Genomic DNA, 6,671 nt, shown 5'->3' with positions numbered 1-6,671 from the left:
ATCAAATCATTTCATTCTGAACTTTATTGAATTGTCTCACACATTAGCTTTTCAGGGGACACCTAATATCTAAACTGTAATAAGGATAAAGCCAGACAAGCTCAGTCAGTCTGGTGAGGTGGGACAAGGATATCTAGGTAGGAGACTTTCTCTGATGGTGGAATAATGAAATTGGAAATTGAAGACCTGCATGTGAGGTTGGTATTATAAATGGGTGTATCTTCCATGGTATGTTCTTCAGGGATTTTGGAAAGAGCCTCTTTCTTTCTTTCTTTACCTATCAAAGTACAAAAACAGAGTCAATGCAAAACAAAACAAATTCCCTCAACAGCAGGGTTTGCACATTTTTCCTTTAGGGAACCAGAGGGTAAATAGTAGTTGGCCTCCATGACCATGCACTAGGTTTTTGTTACTTTCCTCCACTCTGCTATTGTCATGCAAAAGCAGCCAGAGCCAGCACACACCGTGGACCTCACATATCTGTGGGTTTTGTATTCGTGGAAGTCAACCAACTACAGATCAAGATTTTTTTTTTAAATTGCATCTGTACTGAATATATACAGATTTTTTTTCATTTCATTATTGCTGAAGTAATGATTATGTCAACTAATAACATGACATTGATGTTGTATTTGATATTATAAGTCCTCTAGAGATGATTTAATTACAAGGGAGAATTACATAGGTTATATGCAAACACAGTGCTATTTTATATAAGGGACTGGAGCATCCTAGAACCAATCCCTAGAACAACTATTAATGAGTATGGCTGCATACCAATAAAACCTTACAGACAAAAGCAGGAAATGGGCGTGATTGGCCCCAGCAAATGCCCACCCTTGTTCTACAGGATCAAATTTGAAACCATCATTTACCTCTTGGTTTTCCAACTCTTTCCTGAGTGCACAATTAGAGTTTATGGGTAGAGGTAGGACCTGGAGGAAAGGTCAGCAGAGGAAGGCAGAGGCACACCCAGGAAGAAAAGTGAGTTGCAGAATGAAGGGGTCCTTTTATCTCTGTGGAAGAACAGCACCCGTGTTAGAAGGACAGGTCACCAATCTTCCTCAGCGTGTCTCCGGGCTGCCTGTCCTGCTGTCTAACTGTGGCTCCACACTGCCTGGCTGTACCTTGGCCAGCTGATCTGTGTTTTGCCCCTGAGGTGACTATGAACATGATAATTTATATTTTGGTACAGAAGCACCTTTAGCTTCTTTGAGATGAAAGACTCTATATAAAACTGAATTATGACCCTGCTTAATGGGAACACAGCTGAGTTTTACCAAAAGTGGAGTTAAACCCCTTCGGCATCTGTGAAGTGCTGGCTGTAAAGGATCCTTGGCTATTTCAGCAGCCCCAGTTTTTGCTGTTGATTCTGTGTGTAATAAATCATTCTTTTCCAAGTCCAAAGATGGTGGTTGCCTTTGCCAAAATACTAGGAGGAAGATCTCAGACTGGTCCAAGCTGAGTCTGGATTTTTGCTATTATTATTATTATTATTATTATTATTATTATTATTATTATTTGCAGGGGTGATACTGGGGACTGAACTCAGGGGCACTTAACCACTGAGCCACATCCCCAGCACTATTTTGTATTTTATTTAGAGACAGGGTCTCACTGAGTTGCTCAGTGCCTCGCTTTTGCTAAGGCTGGCTTTGAACTCGCAGTCCTCCTGCCTTGGCCTTCCAAGCCACTGGGATTACAGGCGTGCACCACCGCGCCCAGCTGGATCTCTGTTTTTTAGTTGTTTCTGAAGCGAGGAACACTCTCACAAACTCACTCACATATGCACACACTCACATACACATGTTAATTCTCCTAATTACATTCCCAGAATAGCTACTCCCTTGCCCTGTAACTTCCCGTGGATTCTCGTGACACAGGTTTAGTTTTTACACCAAAGGTTTGAGTTGGTTATACTCTTTTGTTATTTTTTATACTAAAGCACTCCATGTGTTATGGAGCAAAGTTATCAACAGGTGTCATTTTCCCCACCACAAGCCCAGGACACCAAGGCCAGACAGCCTAGGTCACCCCTGAGCTTCTCATCAGACACTATTCAACAGGCATACCAACATGTCTTTTTTTAGAAAAGACCGTAAGTGTCTTATCTTACTCCTTTGGAATTTCCCATAGTTATTTAACCTCTAGTTTGGGGAAAGTTGGTTTGAGGGTTCTTCAAATGGTCCTGAATGAATGCTCCCAACAGATTTGCAAGCTCCATTCACTGGAGGTGGATGGGTGCTTCTGCTTGCCAACCACCTCATCACCACCTCCTTTCCCTCCCAGCTAGAAACCTTGTGGTTAAAATAACACACCGCCTCTATTCAGAGCTCAGACTCAGAGCTGCTATCAGAGGAGGCAGATTTTGGATTTAGAAAACCCTCAGTAGAGGCATCCAAGTTGCTCTTGAAAAATTCTGTGTCTCAGACTTTCTTGAAGAAACCAAGGACCTCCTCAGGTAAATATTTCCTTCCCTTTCTTCATGGTTCTATTGCAAATCTGATAAAGAAACTAGGGTCGGGAAGTATTGGAAGAAGCCAGCTGCTTTTTAGCTTTTTCCTGGTGAAGAGGGCTTGTGCCTTTCTCTGAAAGGGGAATAAAGAGATTAAACACAGTGACATTCTCTGTGGAGAAGGGCTGGGTGCTTGGGAGACAAGCAAGCATAGTGAGCTCAGTGGGGTCTGGATTAAGGAGAGGAGGGAAGGGATGATGGAGGAGGTTTTCTATCGGGGCAGCAGCACTGGGGCTGGTCAGGAGAGAACTCACACAGGAGCGGTTCCTAGCACTGTGTTGGCTTCAATATGCTCTTACTGAATAAATATAAACTGGGTATCTTTCCTTTGCTACTTCTCTTTAGGCAATTGAGTGCTACTGTCTTTCTCTATATACTCCACTTGCAGATGTTTGTGGAATTGCTGTATTATCTTCTATTTTCATATATTTTAAACTCACACCTTTCTCTAGTGATAGATCATTAAAATGTGTCTCAAGTCTATTGTAAAATGTGTTAATGTTTTCTTTGAATACCAATAACCGTGGTCTTCTGAAAGAACAGCTCACTTGCAGAGTAAGGTTTTTTTGTTTTGTTTTTCAGAAAACTTGCCACCTTTTCTCTTGAATTGCCCACTTATTTTCTTTTGTAAACATTTGTGCCCATGAACTATTTCAATATATCTCATTGTGACTGAATCAGGCATTCATTCATTGGCCAATCTGTGACTCTCCCTCTCTCCCAAGAGATTATTATTTTTCTTTCACAGCTTTCATTTGAACAAAACTTTATTCCTATTTGATGACAGAGCCAAATCAATTAATCACCAATTGTCAGTCAAATATTTATTCACGAGCATTCTATAGGTTTTCCACTGGAATAGGGAGAAGACGGTTTCCAAGACTCATTATCAACCTTGTTGTTTACAATGTGTTTTGACTACCGATAATATTCATTAAATGATTTCCAAACATTGCTAGAGAGTACAAAATGAAGCGCAAACTTTCAAGCTTCAGATTATAGGTATGACTCCTCATCATCTGCTGATGCTACCTTGGTAGCTGATGCTACCAAGGCTACCATAGTTGAGAGCTCACTATGCAGCAAGTACTACCCTTGGCACTTTGCTATCATCTCATTTTTTTTCTCAGCAGTCCTCATTTTATACATAAGAAAATAGTAGCTTAGAGAGGGGCTAAGTACTCAGGGGTACCCTGATGACAAGTAGTAGACTGAGTGCTCCAATCTTTAGTGTGAGGCCCACACTCAGGCTATGGCAGCATCAAAAACTTCATCAAAGAAGAAGGGGTCAACAGGCATCCAATGGCCAGAAGGAGCTTTTCTGTGGGCAAGGGGCAGGTGGAAGGGCCTGGGGTGTCTGGGAGACAGTGCAGCAGTGCATGCACTGTTGGGAGGCAGAAAGGGAAGTTCTGGACAAACAGAGGCAGAGGAGTTGGGCATGGGAGGCGCCACTGTGAGGAAGTGGAGTTCTGATGAATCCTGCTCAGAGCTGCCTGGGTGCTTTCTGCTTGTTTGACCTCTGCCTGCGCCTAGCTCACTCCAAGTCTCATACTCTCAGGGCTCTGCCCAGATCTCACCAGGCTTTCCTTGACCCTCCTATTGAAAGAACAACCAAAACCACTCTCGTTAACTTCCTCTAAAAATTGCGCTAAAATACACATAACATACCATTTTAACCATGCTTAAAGCAGGTAATTCAGTGATATATCATACATTCATAATGTTGTGCACCCATATTACTATCTATTTCTAGAACATTTTCATCACCACCAAAGGAAACCTTCTATCCATTAAGCTGTCCCTCCTGTTGCCCTCCCCAGACCCCACCCTGGAAACCACTAATCTGCTTTCTGACTCTATGGACTTTCCCACTTTGTATGGAAACATACATTATCATATATACTTTTGTGTTGACTGATTTTATTTAGCATGTTTTCAACATTCATCCACGATGAGGTGTATGTCAGTGCTCCATCATGTTCTACAGCTGGAGGATATTCTATTGTATGTATACATCACATTTTGTTTATCCATTCACCAGTTGATGGTCATTTTGGTTGTTTCCACTTTCTATCTATTGTGAACACGCTATGATAAACTTTGGTGTGCAAGTTTCTCCATGAGCATGTATTTTCAGTTCTTTTGGGCATATACGTGGGAGTGGAATTGCTGGATCATATGGTAATTCTATGTTTAACTTTTTGAGATACTGCCAAACCATTTTCCACAGCAGCTGCACCATTTTACATTCCTACCATAAATGTAGGAGGGTTCAATTTCTCCATATCCTTGTTGCCAACACTTATTTTCTATTTTTTTAATACAGTCACCCTAGTAGGTGTGAAGTGTTATCTCACTGTGAATTTGAATGGCATGTCCCTAGTGACTAATGATGTTGAGCATCTTCTCATGCATTCGTTGACCATTACATTTTATTCCTATTGTTAGAGATTATTTCTCATTATACATAAATTATATGACTTATCACTCCATGCCACATTATGTCTTTATTTAGAGAAATAAATTTTTATTTAACTTTTTCTAGGACTGCATAAGCTCCATAAAACGGGGACTGTTCTGTCCATTATTGTATGTCAGTACCTAGGACACTGTTCAGCATTGTAGGTCAATTGCATATGTGTGTATGTACATAATATACATGAAATATGCAATTTAAGAGCAAATTATCATTATCTTTAAGACTTGGGCCTAGAACCTCTTTATTCTGCAGGTGGATCACCAGTGGGGGCATCATTTTGAAGGGAGAGTCATGGATGTCCCATATAAATGCTGGTCCCTGTATCAGCTGGTCCATACCACATTCCCCACCCTCCTCATCATCTGCTGATGCTACCAAGACAAATTGGTCATAGTGTCCTTCTACCCTCCACCACCCCTTGGATTGTGGGGAGAGAGGCTGAAGCAGCTGAGTAACTGTTTGGATAATGAATTCGAGGCAATGAGAACCAGAACCAGGCAAAACAACAAGGAGACAGTGGGGAGGAAGGGATAAGAGGGAAATTTTGAAGAAAAAGTCATTGAGATTAGGAGAATGGCTAGAGTGTTAAACAAAGATGATTTCAAGTTTTGAATTTGGAAGGTTGGAAAGATGATGGTACCATTATTTAGACAGGAAGTAAGAAATAGGGAGAAGAGAAGGGTTGTTTCATATTTGAGAATACAAGATATGTGAATTTGCATACTCGAGGAGTGGGTGGGATACGGCCCTACAGCTTAAAGGGGGAAATAGGACTTGAGGATATGAGACTGAAGATCCTTGGTTGAAAGTTGGAAGTGAAGCATCAAAATCAGTGAAGTCTGGGCCAGGCACGGCAGTGTACACCTCTAATCCCAGCAGCTCAGAAGGCTGAGTCAGGAGGATTGTGAGTTCAAAGCCAGCCTCAGCAAAAACGAGGTGCTAAGCAACTCAGTGAGACCCTGTCTCTAAATAATATACAAAAATAGGGCTGGGGATGTGGCTCAGTGGTCAAGTGCCCCTGAATTCTATCCCTGGTCCCCACCCTCCCTCCCCCCAAAATCAGTGAAGTTCGGAGAATTGGCAAGAATTTCTGAGAGAAAAAAAGAGAATCTGGCAAACTGAATCTACCTGTGCTCTTCTGCCCCTTGCAGCCTCTAAAAACACCACCCAACTAGCCTCACTCCCAACCACCTGCAGCCCATGGTCCTGAGTGAAAGGTGTTTGATAAGCACATGTGTTCTGGAGTTTGCAATGATGCTCTTGGTATATACTGCCTTTGAAGTCTATGTGGCTTCTTGGTCCCATCAAGCAAAATTCTGTTCTTCTAGCCACGATTCTCTTCCATTTTGAGGACTGGTGGTAGAGATTGGTGTCAGTGAACACAGATGGGACTTCCATCAAGACAGATGAGCCTGGAGGCCTGGGAGGGAGGCATTTGAGGAGGCGGGAAGATGGTCAGCACCAGAGTAGGTAGTAGATAGAAACTCCCTGGCTCTGTCTACAATTCTAGCTCCTGTCATGTCAAAGGAGTCTGAGTTCTGCCTCATCAAGATTCAGAACAGAAAACAAGTCCCAAAGCATTCATTTTGGAATATGCTCATGGGAACCGGCAAAAAAACATGAAAGAGTTTTATAGACACACACACACACACACACACACACACACACACACACACA

The 6,671-nt window shown here is 42.0% G+C and overlaps 1 protein-coding gene across 2 annotated transcripts in view; it reads left to right on the top strand.

Annotated features, from left to right (window-relative positions):
- The first annotated feature begins 2,319 nt into the window (after nt 1–2,319).
- Jcad (junctional cadherin 5 associated) overlaps nt 2,320–6,671 on the top strand; it is a 101,079-nt gene continuing 96,727 nt past the window's right edge. The window contains exon 1 of one of the 2 annotated variants that reach the window (XM_048809147.1): nt 2,320–2,461. The gene's annotated coding sequence lies outside the window, so the exon portion shown is untranslated. The remainder of the gene's footprint in view (nt 2,462–6,671) is intronic. The other variant, XM_015483490.2, reaches the window with a different exon arrangement.

The sequence above is a fragment of the Marmota marmota genome, unplaced genomic scaffold (genome assembly GCF_001458135.2).
Source record: "Marmota marmota marmota unplaced genomic scaffold, marMar, whole genome shotgun sequence".
NCBI lineage: Eukaryota > Metazoa > Chordata > Mammalia > Rodentia > Sciuridae > Marmota > Marmota marmota.
This window is presented reverse-complemented; position numbering and strand designations above follow the sequence as displayed.